At 44.9% G+C, this 19510-nt stretch overlaps 1 protein-coding gene across 1 annotated transcript in view; it reads right to left on the bottom strand.

Annotated features, from left to right (window-relative positions):
- The window catches only part of LOC144767505 (sulfotransferase 2B1-like), a 565054-nt gene extending 557577 nt beyond the window's left edge, over positions 1-7477 (bottom strand). Inside the window, exon 1 of the mRNA XM_078650923.1 lies at positions 7322-7477. The gene's annotated coding sequence lies outside the window, so the exon portion shown is untranslated. The remainder of the gene's footprint in view (positions 1-7321) is intronic.
- Between the last annotated feature and the right edge of the window lie 12033 nt (positions 7478-19510).

Genomic DNA, 19510 nt, shown 5'->3' with positions numbered 1-19510 from the left:
GCTAAGGTCCAAAATCCCCTTCTAGGCACATTCCAAAAAAAGGGTCAGTTTTCACTGGAAAAATGTGATGTGTCCACGTTGCGTTTTGGGCTGTTTCTTGTCACTGGTACTAGGCCTAACCACACAAGTGAGATAAAAATTTTATCGGGAGACTTGGGGGAATGCTGAGTGTGTGGAAGTTTGTGGCTCCGTGCCATTTCCAGAACTTTCCATCACAGAAATTTGAGGAAAATTTGTTTTTTTTTGTTTTTGTTTCACAAAGTTTGGTGTTTGGAAGCGATTCTGGATAACAGAACCTGGTGAGAGCCACACAAGTCACCACATCCTGTTTTTCCATGGATGTCTAGTTTTCCAAAATGTATAGGTTTGCAATGTTTCCCTGCGTGCTGGATGAGTTAGAGCCCAAAATCTACAGCTAGGAATATTGCAAAGAAAGGGCACATTTACGTGGAAAATGTGATGTGTTCACGTTGCATTTTGGGCCATTTGCTGTCACAGGCACTAGGCCTACCCACACAGGTGAGGTACCATTTTTATTGTGAGACTTTAGGGAATGCTTCTGGGTGAAAGTTTGTGGCTCCACATAGATTACCGCATTTTTCATCACAGAAATGTGATAAAAATGTGGGTTTTGTTGTCAAAGTTAGAAGTTTGCAAGGGATTCTGGGTAATAGAGGTGAGAGCCACACAAGTCACACCAGCCTGGATTCCCCTGGATGTCTATTTTTCAAAAACGCACAGATTTGCTAAGTTTCTCTAGGTGCTGGCTGAGCTAGAGCTCAAAATCCACAGCTTGGAACACAGCAAAGAAAGGGTCAGTTTTCTGTAGAAAAATGTGAGGTGTCCATGTTGCGTTTAGGGCTAATTCCTGTCATGGGCACTAGTCCTACCCACACAAGTGAGGTACCATTTGTATTGGGAGGCTTGGGGGGATGCTGGGTGGGTAGAAGTGTGTGCTTCCACGCAGATTCCAGAACTTTCTACCAAAGAAATGTGACGAAAAAGGTTTTTTTTTTACAAAGTTTGAGGTTTACAAGGGATTCTGGGTAACAAAACCTGGTGAGAGTCACACAACTTACCCCATATTGGATTCCCCTGGGTGTCTAGTTTAAAAAAATGTATAGGTGTGCTAAGTTTCCCTAGGTGTTGGCTGAGCTAGTGTCAAAATCCACAGCTAGGCACATTGCAACAAAAGAGTCCTTTTTCACTGGAAAAAATTGATGTGTCCATGTTGCATGTTGGGCCATTTCCTGTTGCAGCCACTAGGCCTACCCGCACAAGAGAGGTACCATTTTGACCAGGAGCATTAGGGAAATCCAGAATAGTAGAACACATGTTATTATCTATTGACTTACTTTGTGATTCTGCCTTCCAAATGTAAGACAATGTTTAAAAAAGAAATAATTTTGAAAACTTTCCTCTAATTCACATGCTTGTATGGGTGCCTGCAGTTTCGGAGATCTGCAAATAAACACTGCTTCTAATTTCTATATTTTGTTCCCAGTTTTGAAATACATAGGTTTTCATGGTACCTATTTTTCACTCTTTATATTTTAGCAAATATATTGCCATATACCCGGTACTCAATGAAATACCACTGCAAGAAGCAGCTCATTTATTTGCTCTGGGTACCTCAGGTACTTGGTGAACCTACAAGTCCTATAAATCCCCGCAACCAGAATGGCCCAGCAAACATAACCATATATATTTTTTAAAAATCTGCCATACTTAAAAGAAATTACATGTGAAAACTTTTGCACTTATGGCTGGGTTTTTTTAACTCAATTTTAATACATTTTTAACTCAATTGTTAATGACTATAGAAAAATCTTAAAGGATCTACACAAACAACCACTTGCTGAATTCAGAATAGTTTCTACTTTTCAGAAATGTATAGTTTCCTAGGATCTATTATTGCTTTTACACCCATTACTACCACTAACTCGAAGGAGGTTGAAATCACAAAAAATAGGAAAAAGAGGCTATGTCCCAGTAAAATGCCAAAACTGTGTGTAGAAAATGTCGGTTTTCTGTCAAAAATCTACCTGTTCCTTAAAGCTGTTTATTGTAGCACCATAAACCATTTGTTGATATATTTTGCAGGGAAAAAAACAGATGCTTTCTTCTGTAACACTTTTTGTCTCATTTTTCCAACAAAAAAAAACAAATTTGCTGTATTTTGGCCAATTTCTCAGTTCCCTTCAGGGAAATCCACAAACCCTGGGTACCTTTAGAATTCTCAAGATGTTGGAAGAAAAGGTTGCAAATTTGGCATGGATTCCTTATGTCGACAAAATGTTACAGGGGCCAAAGTGTGAACCAACCCAAATAGCCCAAAAAAGGCCTAGCACTTGAGAGGGGGGGGGGGGTGGAGGAATATGGCAGTTTACTGGATGTGAGATTTGAAAGGATGCAAGTTCACTTTGATTCGCTTCCGTACACAAAAGAAAGCTGGCCTCACTGTAGATTGACATGTTATAACAAGTTAGGGTGCACACGCATGCGTTCACACAGTACAGTTTGTGTGGAATGTGCCTTTATCTTTCTGCAAATATTAGCATATTGCAGAGAATGGTGGTAATATGTTTTACCAAACTTTTCCTATCGTTTTCTTGCAAGACATCTATTTTATTCTTTAACTTTGTGCCCTTCACATTTGATTCCCTGCACCACGTTGGAATCCACTTTTAGAATGCGTTTTCAATGTTGATTTTCAAATGAGAGGTAGTTCACAGGCATGACTGGACATGCGCCATGAGCGTGACTTCACTCCAGTAGAGTGTTATTTTGCTTTTCTGTATTGTACACCAATAGAAGCACACTGAAGACCAGAATTCGAACATATCCTGCTCCCTTTTCAAAATATGCCTTTATTTAACTTGATGAGGCTTTAGATGCATAATAATTAACTACATTAATGAATGGGTATTCTTCGCAGATGGGTTATGGCATAGGCACCCTTTGTGGTGCAACGTAAGCTATACAACAACTTCACGGGATTAACGCTTGCGCATTGTTTGCAGCATCACATCTCTTGTGATCAAGGCTGTGTGCCCCCGTGGGCGTCCATGATTCATAATGCTTTTTCTACCCCAATACGAAAAAAACAGCCTAAATAACAAACTGAAATTAACTAAAAGAACAGTTTGGACACCAGGTTTCACATTCAAAAGACTGCTAGTCTATCAAAACACCCACCACTGCTATAGACACCCGTGAGTCACACACTCCAAAGTGAAAACAGAACTTACCCGTGTTCGGCAACAGTAAACGTCCGCGTTTGTGTTCTTTAAATGGGCTTTACCGCTGATGGTCCGTTCACATGTGTCTGGAGCCTTTTTAATTTAAAAGTACATCACAGGTCGGACACAAATTCCAGCACGAGAGAGATAGCCTCCTCGCACCCCCACGCCGCCTCACGTGACACACTGCATGGAGGTTCCTCGTGACCACACATCATAAGCCAATCTAGACGCTGTTACTGCTGTTACAGCAGCACATGGATTGGTTGGGGCAGACACTGTCAACGCTCATAACAGAGACCGGGGGATGTGCTTTGAGTTACCCCACCTCAGTAATGTGCAGTTATTGAGACTCTCAGAGGAGCCTCTAGTGTGCATGTTGGGTTGTGCGGAGAACGGCAGCCGTCCAACCAAGCATGCGCACTTGGGTCCCGACTGGCTGGTGAGTAGTGACTGAGGAATACTGTGGGTATCTATCAATATTGTTGAGCCCACCCCCTCTAGCTTATACAGGACCATGCTGCTGCTGGTACGGACCTGAGGCTGAATTACTTTTTAAAATGTTTTGTAGTTTACATATAGAATTGGGGATCAGGGGGGCAAAATGTAAGTGGGGCTACGCCCCCATGCCCTATGCGACACACCGCCCCTGGGAAAACACAGAGCAGCTTCAAAGCCGCCCCTTTGTTTTTCACATGAATGCGCGACCCCAGGGCAGCATGAGTTTGCAGCTGCTCTGGGGGCACTGCATTAAACCTAATAAAGCACATTTTCCTTTATTGCGCCAGGAGCACATTTTAAAAGGTGCACCTGAAGCAATCAAGGAAAATGTGCTTTATGTATAATATGTACTTGCTGCCTTCCTGGCCTCACCAGAGGAGTGCTTGCTGCCTGCCTGACGGGCCTCACCCGAATAATCCTTGCTGCCTGCTGGCAGGCTTCACCTGAGAAGTGAACACCAGTCCGTTCGTAATCAGATGCAGCTGTGTGTAAAAGTCCACATTTGTAAAGCGCACAATCACCCGTAAGGGTCTCTAGGCGCTGGGGGCCGTCGGGAAGATTAAGCGAGCTATTGCCCAGAGTCACATGGTGCTGGGCTAACCTGCCGCCGGAGCCGGGGATCGAACCGTGAGCCCCAGATTCCAGCGTCAGTCGCCCTGGCCGCGGCACCACACCTCTGTGTCACTCGGGATACTGCTCTGACTGAGTCCTAATCAGGCTCGGGAGAAATTAAAGGGAAAGAAGCAAAAAGACGGCATTCTTTGAAGGAACATTGTGTTAAAAGCAGGGGCGGATTGGCACTGCTGGCACTCTGGCATGGGCCGAAGGGCCGGTGTCTCAGTGCACTCTGTGGGCTGGTTTTTCCCCCCATTACCAGTCAACAGAGAGCACTGACAGGGAGAGAAATGCAGCTTCCCTGTGCGGCCCACAGTTCAGCGATGATCAGCTGTGGCCTTTCCTTGACCCCCTGCCCTGCCAAGCCTTCATGCTGATGATGGGCTGGGGAGGGGTGATTGTGTGCACAGAATCGGCCTCCCTAAGGGCCAGGTGTTGCTCAGGCCTATGAGCCATTTTCACATTGGCCCCACTATGGGGCCAGGTGATGTGGGGAACTCGCACCATCTTCACCTTAGCCTCCCTCCGCACCCCAATGGACGGCCCAGAAGCTGTGTTTTTGCTTTAGCCCCTCTCCTGCCACGCTATTGCCCTGAGGCAAAGAAGGGCTGGGGAGGGCTGAGTAATTTACAAATAGCTGGGGCCTCGCTGTTTTTCAGGTGCTCCTGCGTTGGAGGTCTGGGGACTAATTTTTTAATAGAAAGGAGCCTCGCTGTTTTCAAATGCTCCTTTGCTGGAGGGCTGGGGAATAATTTTTTAATAGAAAGGGGCCTCTCTGTTTTTCTGGTGCTCCTGCGCTGGAGGGCTGGGGAATCATTTTTTGATAGAAAGGGGCCTCTCTGTTTTCAGGTGCTCCTGCGCTGGAGGGCTGGGGAATAATTGTTTTAATAGAAAGGGGCCTCGCTGTTTTCAGGTGCACCTGCACTGGAGGGCTGGGGAATAATTTTTTAATAGAAAGCGGCCTCTCCTATTTTTCAGGTGATCCTGCGCTGGAGGGCTGGAGAATAATTTTTTTATAGAAAGGGGCCTCGCTGCTTTCAGGTGCTCCTGCGCTGGAGGGCTGGGGGATAACTTTTTAATAGGAAGGGGCCTCGCTGTTTTTAGGTGCTCCTGCTCTGGAGGGCAGGGGGATAATTTTTTTATAGAAAGGGGCCTCGCTGTTTTCAAGTGCTCCTGCGCTGGAGGGCTGGGGAATAATTTTTTAATGGAGAAAGGGGCCTCTCTGTTTTTCAGGTACTCCTGCGCTGGAGGGCTGGGGAATAATTTTTTAATAGAACGGGGCCTCGCTGTTTTCAGGTGCTCCTGTGCTGGAGGGCTGGGGAATCATTTTTTAAGAGAAAGGGGCCTTGCTGTTTTCAGATGCTCCTGAGCTGGAGGGCTGGGGAATCATTTTTTAAGAGAAAGGAGCCTTGCTGTTTTCAGATGCTCCTGAGCTGGAGGGTTGGGATTTATTTGGTAATAGAAAGGGGCCTGGCTGTTTTTAAGGTGCTCAGCTTGTAGGACATTGTCGCCTTGGCCCTGTGTCTTTCCCAAGAACAATATCCTCCCACTTACATTCCTTTGTGTGTTTCATGAAAGGGCACGGCCCCGAATGTTGGCCACGCCCCGTGAATGTGGGCCACGCACCGCAAATGTGGGCCACTTTTTTTGTCAGTGCCCGGGCCAAATTGTGATCCCAATCTGACCCTGGTTAAGAGGTATCTTCAAACACCAGTAGGAAGTCAGGTAAGTGGATAAAAGGGTTCTTTATTAGTGGTTTGTAGCCAGCGTGGAAAGCGTGGCTCACCCCAAGCCAGCCTGTCATCAACTACCCAGTGTAGAACCTCACTGAAAATTTACATCCATGGAATGTACTACAATGTTTTTGACACTGCGTGTTTTTTACAGCAAAACTATCCTGTGTTTCCCTTGTAAGATGTTGCATAGGATATATAATTCAATTCTAAACTACATTTGTCTCAGTGATGTCCTAGTAAAAAGAGGTGGTAAGTTTAACTCATCTGGGAATCAGGATGTAATGTGACATCTAAAACTCTTCAGTAAGGCCTTGGGTACATATAAGCTTGCTTTCTGTGTTTTAATATACAAAGTCAATAATCTACACAAACACCTCTTCCAACCCTCTGCCCTATTCTTTTATTGTGAATATTTCTTCAAGACATGTAAAATGATCAGTTGTGTGTAACATGGCCAACTCGTCGCCAATGTTAAGAGGTATCTTCAAACACCACGGGAAAGTCAGGTGATTGGATAAAAGGGTTCTTTATTAGTGGTTTGTAGCCTGCGTGGAAAGCGTGGCTCACCCCAAGCCAGCCTGTCCTCAACTGCCCAGTGTAGAACCTCAAACTCCTAGGTGGAATGTGGAACGCACTAGGCGCAGTGTTCCATGTTCCACACTAGGAGAGAACATCACAGAAAGAAGATTACAACACATTGCTATCTTGGTGTTAAGCTATAAATAATTTACTTTAATAATACTTCGCAGTCTTTGATTCGAAGTGATCAGCTCATTTCCAATGAAGACATATGTGTTTTTTTCATACAATTTAATTAGCAAGTGGAAAACGTTAGGAAATCCCTGCGAACACACTTTGACAACGGGTGCCACTCTACCGAGCTATAGCGAGGTGGCAGAGGGAGAAGCCGTCAGAGGTGGCAGAGAGAGAGATGCGCCAGAGGTGGCAGAGAGAGATGCCGCTAGAGGTGGCGGCCGCCCAAGCTGCAACTCCGGGATAGCAGGCACTTCGGCCACGTGGCACGTGGCACTGTGGTGGCTCTGGCACCACTCTCCGGAGGCAGGGGGTCACTCTGGTAAACATTATCTCTTTCAAACATAGACACAGTAAAAATTCCTGCCATGAAAATAGCCCGGCCATGTCTGGTCATTCACCTGTTAGCACATGAAACATGTCTCTCGAATGCACATGAAGGAATTAAAAACATAAACACAGGTTCTCACCTACCTCTCTGCGTCGTAGGCACAATGCACTCGGGAGTAGGCACAAAGAAAGGCGTCTCTAGGCACGAAAATGGGGAAGGCAATGGTCACAGCCTAAGCCCAAAGCAATTTAGCAAAGACAGTAATCACTGAGACCTATGTGAAGCCTCTCTCACATAAAGCCATGACAGAGATCTCGTGGTTGTCATGTCGAAGAAATGACTCATCCACTGAGGAAAGCCTCCACACAGGGCTGAAAAGAACTTCCATAGAAACAGTTGGCCTCACATGCTCGTCTCGAAGAAGCCAAAATCATGGACCTCACAAAAAGACATTCAAAACCAGTGAAAACCATTTAATTCTCTCATGAATCCCACAAGCAGAGCACGCTGTAAGCTGTATTATAGCTGTATAGAGGCTTTGTACCTTCCCTCCCCCCTTTGCACTATTCATGTTGGCAGGCCTGCTCAGAACCAGGGTGGGGCTGAGACCCGAAATCATCCCTGGCACAATGTTAAACCAGCCCTCATACTGCACGAGGCGAGTTGAGAGCAGCCAGCGAGTCTAACCACCCGAGCGACTCTGACCAATGCGATGCGGCTTGGGGAGGACGTTTTGAAAAAGAAATTGCAAATATGATGCATTTTACAACTCATTTTGCACTACGAAGGTTAAATTACTTTATTTGATTTAATTTAAATCATAAAAAGAGCGGCTTAATCGCTAAAACACATAAAATTCATGAGGAAAATACAGATTGATTAAAAAATTCTCGAAAAAATTTGTGATCAAACTTTTTTTCTTTTAAAAAGCAGAGAACAATTGGTTTCTTCAGTCTTGTAATAATGAGTCTGGCTATGAGATATGTAGTTCTTATACAGGCTGCAGATTGATTATCCACACTTTTTTCACTTTACATGCTTTGCTGGATCAAGTTCTCTATCTCTCTTTCCTAGTTCATTTGCAGCTAAACTCAAAAACGTTATTGCTTTACATGCCAATTGTACGGTTGAGCCTCCTAAACATTTTATTACGGTGGATCTGTAAGTCCTTATTTGTTCTCTTTTCATTATTGGCCACAAAAGTTCTTTCGGTATAGAATAATAATGCAGGACAAATAAGTCATAAAGTCATAAGTCATAAGGTCTTCTATAGCGCAACAAATCACCGTTAGGTCTCAAGGCGCTTGCGGACACAGTGAGGGTGATCAAAAGCTATTAGTTGGGAAATAGCCCGGTTTTTAGTTCCTTACGAAAGGACATGTGATCTGAAATGGAAGGGATATGTGGGGGGAGCTTGTTCCAGAGATGGGGGACGAGATAAGAAAAAGACCGTCCACCTTGTCTCGTGGTGCGCACTCTCAATGGTGTTAAGAGAAATTTAGAGCTAGATCTCAGGGTTCTGTTTGATTGGTATTTCCGCAGTTTATTAACTAAGTACCCTGGGCCAGAATGGTAGAGGCTCTTATGTATGAGACAGAGAGTCTTAAATTTGCTTCTCAGCCTAATAGGTAGCCAGTGTAGGAATTTCAAATTGGCATAGGAGGATGATCTCCTGGGTAGATCCAAAATGAGTCTGGCAGCAGTGTTTTGAAGGATTTGTAGCTTGGCATAGAGATTGTCATTTATGCAAGCCAATAGTGCATTATCATAATCCACTCGACTCATAATTAGTCCCTGGATCAATGGTTTACGAGAGTCGATTGGTAACCACTTAAAAATCCTGCGCAGATTGTGTAAAATTCCATAACAAGTGCCCACGACCCGGTCCGCATGAGCTTTCATCGACAGTTTATTGTCGATGATGATCCCCAAGTTGCAAACAGTTGATTTTGGTGGTGGGCAGGGGCCCAGTAGGCAGGGGCCCAGTGGTTGTGGCCACCAGTCACTGGACCAATGATCTTCATCTCTGCCAAACAGAATTATCTCAGTTTTGCTCTTATTCAGTTGCAGTTTATTTGGACCCATCCAGTTATCAATGTGGGTCATACATTTCTTGAATCTGATGATAGTGTCTGAGGGGTCGGGCCAAAAGTTATCAGCAACTGGGTATCATCGGCATACGATACCGTTTCAAAGCAATACAGTTTGATTATTTTGGCCAAGGGAGTCAGATACAGATTGAAGAGCATGGGGCTCAAAATGGAGCCCTGCGGTACTCCAAAACACACTGATCTACTACATGCTGCCCTAAGACCAAAGTGAACCGAGGTCGATCGGCCTTTCAAATAGTTCCTAAACCAGTCCAAGGCCTTCCCCTGAATCCTCATCTCCCAGAGCCGTTGTAACAAGATGTCATGTGAGATGGTGTCAAAAGTGGCCGAAAGATCTAATGGCACCAAAATAGCTGATTGCTTTTTGTCTAGGGCAAGCCTGATGTTATCGACCATTTTGACTACCGCTGTCTCGGTGCTATGTGCTGCCCTAAACCCTGATTGAGAGGGATCTAGCAGATTCTGTCCTTCGAGATAGCCGGTTAGTTGTCTATTTACTAAGGCTTCAAGAACTTTCCCAAAGTAAGGCAGCAATGAGATAGGACGATAGTTAGCTAGCTCACTAGCATTTGAAGTAGGCTTCTTCAGGATAGGCCTGACAAGGGCTTTCTTCCACCTAGCAGGAACGATGGCTTGGTTCAGAGAAAGATTGAATATATCAGTGAGCCTTGGTATCAGAGAGGGAGCCAGGATCTTGATCATTCGAAGGGGGAACGGATCTGTAGGAGATCCGGATTTGATTTTAACAATAACGTCCGCAACCTGTTCCCTAGTTACTGGTTGGAATTCAGTCAACAGGGCGGTTTGTAATTCGTCACTGATGGTTGTCTGCGCATAGGTCCCATCCTCCGGCGGGAAATATGCGCTGACAGAATACAGAGTAGGTGGAGCAATGATTCTTCTCCTTGTCCGCAAAGGCAGCAATCCATTGCGGGCCAGGTCCGTTTCCATTTTGGGATTAGGTCTTTAGTTGAGAAAACTCCCAGTCTCAGTAGGGTCAGTTGGTGCTTCATTTTGCAGTATACAACCTTGCACAGTCATTGAAAGCATGTATGGAGATTGGAGACATGGATGTATGGCTCAGTGTATAAATAAACAGTTGGATGGGTGTAGAGCAGGCTGATGAAGTAATTCAAGAAAGGAAGACCATTAATTAATACTTTTAGCTATGTGGAGCAAGTGTTGTCGATGCACTGACCAATGATGGGTTCTCTAGTTTTCCCTTTAGCTTCCGCATTAAAACATCACCCTACCCAATAATTATCATAACCAACCATTGTGAAACATGCATAATCAAGAAGTACGTAAACACAGGGACCTGATTTAACACCTCAAATAAATAAATACAAAGCATTAAGCTTTGATCTAAAATGGGAGATATACATGAAGTGGCCACATTTCACAGAGCAAAACCAGGAATCCTTGAATCAATCCCAACGTCACTAAACCACATTGTGTGTTCCTAAGTAATTACGTTTCTCACAGTGCATCCTTTTGCTCCATCATTTCACGAGATCACCTTTAAATACAGTAATTCAAGGTTAGCGCTGCGAAAAAAACAAAAGACTGTTATGTGACTTTATAGCAGCGTCCTAGAGCCCTTCTAAGAGAAAAAGAGAACTGACTTACCTCTTGGTCACTATTAACATTGTTGTCAGGCCAGTGGTAACAGGCATGAATGTTTCCAAGTTCATGATTAGAATCATTTCTCACAATTGTTACTCAACGCAACGGTATCATTTAATATACTTAACCGAACTGCATTGCAATGACCACACTATAAAGAAGGGGACTCTTTTGAACTATAAAGAGTCTTTTTCATATATGTACTGGACCCTCTGAGCCAAGCATCAGCAGACCCCTCATCTCCGTTCCTCTTGGACCCCTGAATGTCAGCGCTGTTCATGATGACTCTGCAGGTGACAGAAATCAACAAAATACAAAACCAAATGGTTTTCAAGCGAGTGGGGTCTAACCGGCAAGCTTTCAAAATCATTTTTTTGCAATTTTTGTTTGTAAAGCACCAAAGCGCTGCAGGGAAGAAACACAGCCTGGCCTATCGCCAGTAACTAAGCCAGCCACCAACAGCACTAAAACTGACCCCCAACCTGCCGGCCCACTAGGGAAAACAACCACTTCCCTATACTGCTGCCCAGTACCACCAGTCCTGCTCTGTTCAGCACCCAGCTGTAATGAATGTGCTGAGGGAAGGGTATATATTTGTCCCTAGAGATCACCCAGGGCGGGCTTTAGCGCTGGTGGCGCCCGGTGTGACAATCTTTTTTTGCAGCCTGTCACATAACATCCTCCTCAGATTCCCTCTCTACCACCCGGTAAAGGGGCCCCTCATCTCTCTATTGAAATTCCCTTGCATACATTTACCTTTAAAGTGCTGGTAAAGGCTGGCTTTACTATTCCACTCAGCTATTCACTTGAAATACTGATCTGTTCTTTGCAGCAGTCATATTCGCCCTCAGCGCTACTTTGTGGCGAGTCAAAATTGCCACCAGACAAAACTCCGATCTCTCTCACTAGCGGGAACATTAATCACAAGGGATATCTTTAAATTTGTATTGCTGCCGGAATTCCGGAGGCACAAGGAACTCTGCATCAGCTGCTTTTAAATTGTAATTGTTTGCTAAACACATTGCCCCCAATTGAGGTCTACGCCCCCCCCTCTCGTTCAGCCCCCAGTAGGGCCGTACCAGTCACACCGCCCTAAAGCCGGCCCTCAGATCACTGTCATACATATGGGGATCTCTCAATATGACAGCAAGTCCAGCACCAGTGGAGTACTTGCCAGGCTCTCAATGAATTCTTATGACGTAAGATACTAAAAATGGTATCACAAAACGTGTTATTAAGTTGTACATGAATGAGAGGTGAAAACTCAGTGTTTTCTACTGCAGCGACTCCTTACCAGGGGCTCAAGAGCGTAGCCCTGCCTACTGTGAGGCACCACTTCTGCCTCTGCCCCTTGCCTCTGCTACTAAAGATTTAATGTTTTGAACAAAATAAAAACATAGATTTTCACCAGTTGTAGTTAGCAGCACTAACTGTAACAAGCACCACTTCCATGCACTGCTTATGACCTCACATATGACATCACTCATGTCATGTTCACTAACATCATTTATTACATCACTGATGACATCCCCCAGTGAGTGTTCTAGATTGTTCTATACTTTATATAATGGCCAGAAACGTCCATTTTACTTTTCTACAGATGTTTGCACTCCCACGGTTCAGCCAATGGGTGTAATTATTTACAAAAAGTATGTGCTACTAATGCTTCATGGGTGTGCTGAGGTATTGAAGATGTTAGAAATGTTTGCTTTGAAGAGTAACCCCCTGTGCAGGTGATAATTCACCATTTGTGTCCATTATGTTCATACAATTTTTTAGGTTTGGTAAAACAAGTTTAAAACAGAGCTAAGATTCTAAATATAACAACATAAGTATTGTAAGTAAAAATAAAAGATTGTCCTGAGCACAACACCACGTGTGTCACAAAATCAAAGTCCAATCAATCTTCCTTGTCCATGATGATTTTATTCTTGATGTTTGATAAAATCTTCTCCAGATCACATATAGCCAACAAGTGTTTCATCAGTTCTGATGCCGCAGCATCTCTGACTTCATCAGGGCTATAAACAAATTAACAACATAAGTAATACTGTAGTGAATACACAACATCACCTCCACCAGAACACCCATGTGCTCAAAAGTGATCAAAAATTGATTATAAGTGCTCAAATCACTGATTGAACTAACATTTCAGTATCTAGTTCTTATGTAAAGATATATTTATCAAATAGAGGCAATTGGAAACGCAAGTGCAATCATAATAATTATAATCACCATATTAAAACTCAAAACATTGTATATACATACAAAAAAGTCAAGTTATCAATGTGTGGAACATAAACCACACCTTAATACCCTTAAACACCCATGCTGTCATTCCAAGACAAAGAGCTCACCTAATAAAACATCCATCCAAATCCTAATCACTAAATCCACCGTAGTTCAAACGTCAAAGGCTTGCATTTAGCAAAAGTATGCGCTGGAGCATAAAAAGGAAATAATAATAAATGTATCTATCATTGTGTTCTACGTAAAAAGGTCATGCACGGTACATCATGCACCTTTCATAAGTCAATCTATGTATGCTTACCATCTGTTTATGAAGTCCTTTTTCTAGGACAAAACGAGTAACCACACTGAAATATCTGAAACCTGCAGAAAATAAGCATAAAATGAGACAAAATAAGTCTCATACTACAATCTATTTACAAACCACCACCATAACAGCATATCAACGTTCCTAATCAGTCATGTTGACTATTTATTATTGATTAACCCCTTGGCCGTGGCGGTAATTCCGACGTGACGCTGGGGGGCGAGGGGGGTCCGTGCGGCGCCGCCATGCTCGTGACGGAACCACTCTGTCACGAGCGCGCTGTGCTTGTGACGGAGTGGTTCCGTCATGGCCCCGCCCGCTCAATAGAACGCCCCACTCGGAATTCCTGCAGCGTGGGCGGGGCTGCCACGCGGTGACGGAACCACTCCGACACCAGCACAGCGTGTCCGTGGCTCGTGACGGAGTGGTTCCATCACGAGCAAGAGGTTAAGATTCTCCATATAGAGGAGTCGGAGAAAATAAAGGATGGCCCTCCATTACATCAGCAAATATCAAGGATACATCTACATGACATGCCCAAATTTGAGGAATCGCCACATTTAATATATTACTAAATTAGTTTTTTTTTAAATACGAACCGCACGACTGCAAAGTATCGTTATTGCGCATGCTGAAAGACCCGTATTAGGAACAATCACCACATTGAATAAGTTGCTAACATCTGTCCTTTAGGTATACGACCCGCACGACTGGAGAGTATCATCAATGAGCATGCTGATAAGCAGCCATACAACCTATGGCCAACCCAATCTCAAAAAATCTCCATAAAATATATAATATTAAGATCTCTCACCGCATACATTTGATTCACTTACCGAAGCAGCAGAGAGTACTCCCCACTCAATATTACTGGGCTTGTGCTCATGTGCCATCTTGAATCTCCCTCTTATATAGTCCCAGCCAGTAGTCTAACAACTGTAAATACCTCACGCGAATATAATATTTATGCGTTCTATATTACTCGGTTAAGACTGCAAACATATATCTTACTTTCTGTGAAGATATCGGTCTCAACGTATCTTAAAAGCGTTTAGACACACAACCAACCATAAACAAGATGGCCGCCGCTAGCTTCAACTTGAACAACAAAGTTTCCTTCGTGCTTAAGTTATGCCTCAGGACCATTATTCTTTATACAATACAACTTTATTGTTCCCCAACACTAATACCTACATTATAACAGAAATCTATCTCAATTAGTCGCCACATATTTGAAACAATCTTCTACCATTAAAACCAAATAATATCAAACCCCACCTCAAATATGTGGTGTGATTTAAATATAACTCAAATCACAGCCAGAACAGTTTTATTATATTTGGCTGTATATTTTATATAGCTCTTCTAATCATTTCTTTATTTCTTAGTATCTCTATTCACCTCATGAATTACACCTCATGAGTAACTCAAGAAATATAGGGCATAAGTAGTAACCACCCCTCGCTACAAAAGTATTATAAAAAAAAATCCATTTAAATGTACTGATTACAGAACCTAAAGGTGAGCTCATTGCCATGGGACTCCAACATACATGCAAATAAAATGCATAGGGGTATGAGTGGCTGTCCCGGTCCTTGGAGCACACAATATAAATAGTTTGTACCTGATTAAGGGGAACACTTGTTAACTTTTTGCGCACAATAAGCCTTGCCACTAATCATTCTTTCTTTCTAAGTATTGTAAGTACTCTTTAGTATTACACAGAATTTTGTCAGTGTGACAATTGCTATGTAACATAGAAGACTGTGTGCAATAGTAACTAAGCTATATTTGGGGGAACTCATTCAATGTGTCCCCGATGTAATGCGGAGGGTGCTGATATTGGTCATATGTTTTGGTCTTGCGCGGGGTTGGGTACATATTTGACCGATGTTGTCGCATGTCTGAACAGGGTAACAGAGCGTCAGATTGAAGTAGGGATGGGAGTTTGCCTTTTACTTTGGTTCCCACACACACCCGCCACAAAAATCACAAGTACATTTTTCGATCTGGGGCTGATTATGGCGAAGAGGGAGCTCACAATGCGCTGGAAGTCCAGAGCGGGACCCAGTTTTCTGAGATGGCAAGTGAGCTTTCAACAGTGGGCGAGCAGTGAAGGGACGCTCAGATTACAATTAGCCAGACGCACATCCAATGACAAAGCGCTAGAAGCGGCCAGGGCGTGGGGCGCGTTGGTAGTAGAACTCCAGTCAACAGCAGAGGCAGAGGAAGGGGATGGGGGAGAAGCGCCGGTAAGTCAGGAAGTAGCGACTGGGGTGGGGAGACCCGAAGAACACGTAAGAAAGGGGGACAACTAGAACCTAGACCTTCACCGCTTGTGATCGCTACTGCATGTTAGGTTGAGGGGAGAAACGAACCTGGAATAGAGACATGGAGCGCGTCTGATCATTTAGCTGGGATCACTGGATCCCTAATTGGATGTAGCTGAGTATACCCTTTGGAAGGAGTTGGGTACCGGAGCACAAGGGGTTTATGCCATCTTGCAGGGGGAGTAGAAGAACGCACACTGACAAGGGGGGTGGGGGTAGAGGGGGAGGAGGGGGGGAGTTAGGTAGGAATACGGGATATTGAGTAATGTTGTTTTGCATTCTGAGGATGGGCCCACTGCAATGCTGATTTCACTGCACTGTATGATTGTAAGATGCCTGAAGAAAAGTTAATAAAAATCTGTTTAAAAAAAAAAATATCCAACCGGTAATTAGTTACCGGCCATGATATTCACACAAATGTGTTCTAGTCTTCAAAGGCAGGCGTAAATATGTATCCAAAGTGTTAACACTTCCAGTTTAGGAGAAGGGGGTTCTCGGCAATGATATATATTTGTATCTCATGTTGAACCTTGCATCTGGTAGAAATTTTACATGTGCAAATTCAAATCATTAAAGTTGCCCAGAGAATCTAAAAAAAAAAAAAAAAATTGTAACTAAGCTATGTGTTTGTTTTGCTTCAGAAGATCTTTAAGTTTTCACCTCAGTATCAAGGCTTTAGGTAGCATGATCTTTAGCATCTTCAGACGCTCGCAAAAATCGAACACACAATCCCCTGCATTGACTCCAAGGGGGCTGCACTTCCTGTTTGGCTCTCGAGAACCACTCACAAGATCGTATATTTGGAATGAAGGTAATAATAGTGCTTTCTTCAAATTCCAAGCAAAGTAGAATGTTAGAGATGTTGATTAATTTAGGGAAATTGATTATGTATCGTAGGGGTGGGTGGAACTGCGGAATTCTCCAGAGGTAATTCAGTGAAATTCCAAGGAGCTCCGTGAGCGTGCAGAATTCTGCACGTTGTGCTGCTTACAATGGTTTTAGCACCGGGAGCTTGTTCTGTACTGTAAAAACAGCACAGACTGTACCACTCGGCATGCAAGAGGGTGCTACTTTTTACTGCGGCTTTAGTACATTTTCTACTCGAGCAGTGTAGGTAGCTGTCTTTTTATGCAGTGGACAAAATCAAGGTGCACTATGTAGAAAGTCCAGATGACCCTTATTGGCTTACAGGGTTTAAATTAATAATCCAAAATGCACAACTCAACTCAACCTAGGCTGGTTAACAGCAGCCTTACTTGGCGGTTCTGGAGCCTGACAGAAAAAAGCACAGCACTCCCAGCAAAATTCACCCATCCCATCAAAGGAAACTATGAAATTATGCTTATGAAACATAAACTGCGTGCAAACTAAAAGCCATAACAATTACCTAAATACCTATACCAGGAATTTTCATATTTTTCTTTTAGAAGAAACTTGGGCCACTCAGCCATTTGTACTGAATGGATTTGTTGTCTACTTTGGTCCAGATGTTACAGAAATGAGATATGGTCACCCAAGGGGGTGCTTGGCAACCTTTATAGCTACTGGACATAAGATGAAAAGCGAACGAGTGGTCTTAGATGCCAATAACATCTCAATAGTAAAGTTGAGGAAATGGCACAAAGACATCGAGAGTTTCCTTTCATTAATTAGTCTCTACATACACCCAGATGCAAGTATAAGGAAATCAATGTCCATAAACTAGTAAATATCTTACTTGAGGTAGTGCGAGATGTAACACCTTAAGAAATATACATTTCAGGTGATTTCAATATGAATCTACTGTGGCCATTCTCCCGAGAGGAAAACATATTACAATATGAACACCTATGGGTCATCCGCAACATCCCTGAAGGAAATGGTCCAAGAGACGTATGGGCAGTGGCATTAGTGAAATTTCTAGAATCTCTTGGCCTAAGGTTAGTAACCGTAGGCATCAATAACACTTCTCCTGCATGGACCTATTAAGTAGCAGGTTCACACTCAAGAATTGATTTTACAGTACTAACTCTCCCCTTATTTCACCTAATTTCATCATTCCAGATTAATAAAGCAAATGAAAGCAACCACTGGGAACCAATCATGGAGATCAATGCACAAAGCATGTTTCACCAAAAGGAAAACCTTCTTCCAGGGTAGCTAGTAACAACAAACTACAGGAAGGTGCGCTGGTTGGAAAGTACAAAAGACTCAATCAGGGTCATTGCTTCTACCCTTGCCAAGCAGAGCGCAGGCAGCGGGGAGCGAGCAAGCAAACTGTGAGAAACGAGCGGGAGGAAAAGCGGCGGCAGCTTTAGCGGCTTCGAGGAAAGCGGCGGATTCGGTACAGCGATACAGCGGAACTGTGTACCGTGTGCTTGAGCCTGAGTTTGAGCTGAGACCCACGGAGCCATAGAGATGAGTGTCTGAACTGAGCTGAGTGCCGGAGCGACCGGGGCACTACTAACAACGCCGCCATTCACTGCTCGTGGATACTGCTCGCTGTATCCGCTGTAACTCAATGTATCTGCTGTAAAACCCAGGCGGGGGCCAAGCAGGAAAGGGGGCAGTGTTCCCGCGATATACAGAAAGCGATACACAAAGAGCGAGCCAGGGCATAAGGGAGGTTTGGGGGGCAGCCGAGCACAGCGAGGTCTGCCCCCTGGGCAGATTGGGAGGGGGTGGGGACCAGACGGGCGCGGCCTTTTTGTGGTGTTGGTCCGCTTTTGGGAATAGCCCAAATACAGCCCAGTCTAAAAAGATAGCCCAAGGCTATTTAGGGGGTGTTTGGCACCTGCCCAGCCACCATTTTAGGTTCTAGTGACCTGGTGGCTGGGAGCACTGTAGGTGTATGTTTTTTGTCCTGGGGCTTGTTTGCCCCCCCCCGGGGAGCTACGAGGGCCAAGGTTAGTCGTGGGGGGCCACGCTGGTACTGGGGGCGCTGCCCCGTTGGCATGCGACAGTCTCGGTGGGGAGCGCGGGAGGTGTGGGGACGGTAGTAGCGGGGAGGGGTCCCCGAGGCGGGGGAGCGCGGCGGGCATCTCCCCGCCTTGGCGGGGGTTTGCAATGGGGCCGCCCATATGTGAGGGGAGCGGCCCCGATACAAGGTGGCAAACATGATCTGCGGGGCAGCGCGAGTAGGGGGAGCGCTGCCCCGGGGCAGCATGTTTGCAAAGGCGCCACTAATGTGAGAGGAGTGGCCCCGGTAAAATACGGCAAAAATGGTCTACTGGGCAGCGCGAGTAGGGAGAGCGCTGCCCCGGGGCAGATTGAGGCGCGGTAGGTGGGGGGAATCGGGCTGTGATGCCGCATGCAGGGGGAAACGCTAGGCGGAGCGCATATCTCCTCTTGGATTGAGGGAGGACGGGGGTCACTCCAATGGGCTGAAAGCATTCATGGTGGCTGGTGAGACCGCAAGGCAGACAAGGGGAGGGGCCATTTATCGTCAGAGGGGGGGGGACCTCTGGAAGGGGGTAGGGACAGTAGCCAGTCCGGGCAATCCTCTGGGTTCGGAGTTGGGGTGTCTGGTCAGCTGCCACAGTGGCTGCCCCGCGGGGGTGCGCCGTGGCGCGGGCTGGACAGGAGGATGGGGCAGAGGTGGGGTCCCCCCCAGCGGCTCAAATCGAACGGGAGCGAGAGGGACTGGGGTGGCCTAGATACCTTGGATTCATGGGGGAGGGGGTTTCTTGGGGCCGTTAGAGGGGCCCAAGGGGTCTGGAGAGGGGTCCT

This window comes from Lissotriton helveticus, chromosome 7 (assembly GCF_964261635.1).
Source record: "Lissotriton helveticus chromosome 7, aLisHel1.1, whole genome shotgun sequence".
NCBI lineage: Eukaryota > Metazoa > Chordata > Amphibia > Caudata > Salamandridae > Lissotriton > Lissotriton helveticus.
Note: the sequence above shows the minus strand (reverse complement) of the source record. Positions and strands in the feature narration are given on the sequence as shown.